Consider the following 955-nt stretch of genomic DNA (forward strand, 5'->3'; position numbering starts at 1 on the left):
CTAATAGCACCCGAGATATCACCAGATATATATTGGACTTTCCCCTGACCCTGATTGTCCGGCCCAATGAGACGGTGGTTTTCTCGGCCCCTAGTGGTCCGAGGTCGTTCCCGCTGACCAGATTCAGGCGCCAGGGCCTCCTCTAGACAATGCACTTTGATTTATTGCGCTATCTGTATTAGCACCCGAGATATCACCAGATATATATTGGATTTTTCCCTGACCCTGAGTGTCCAGCCCCAGGAGACGGTGCTTTTCTCTTCCCCTGGTGGCCCGAGGTCTTTCCCGCTGCACAGATTCCTGCGCCAGGGCCTCCTGCAGATAATTCACTTTGGTTTATTGCGCTATCTCTAATAGCACCCGAGATATCACGAGATATATATTGGATTTTCCCCTGACCCTGAGTGTCCGGCCCCATGAGACTATGGTTTTCTCGGCCCCTGGTGGTCCGAGGTCGTTCCCGCTGCCCAGATTCATGCGCCAGGACATCCTACAGACAATGCACTTTGATTTATTGCGCTAACTGTAATAGCACCCGAGATATCACCAGATATATATTGGATTTTTCCCTGACCCTTAGTGTCCGGCCCGATGAGACGATGGTTTTCTCGGCCCCTGGTGGTCCGAGGTCGTTCCCGCTGCACAGATTCATGTGCCAGGGCCTCCTACAGACAATGCAATTTGATTTATTGCGCTATCTGTAATAGCACCCGAGATATCACCAGATAAATATTGGATTTTTCCCTGACCCTGAGTGTTCGACCCCATGAGACGGTGGTTTTCTCGGCCCCTGTTTGTCCGAGGTCGTTCCCGCTGCACAGACTCATGCGCCAGGGCCTCCTGCAGATAATTCACTTTGGTTGATTGCGCTATCTCTAGTAGCACCCGAGATATCACCAGATATATATTGGATTTTTCCCTGACCCTGAGTGTCCGGCTCCATGAGACGGTGGTT

This window comes from Nomia melanderi, unplaced genomic scaffold (genome assembly GCF_051020985.1).
Source record: "Nomia melanderi isolate GNS246 unplaced genomic scaffold, iyNomMela1 scaffold0014, whole genome shotgun sequence".
Classification (NCBI taxonomy): Eukaryota; Metazoa; Arthropoda; class Insecta; order Hymenoptera; family Halictidae; genus Nomia; species Nomia melanderi.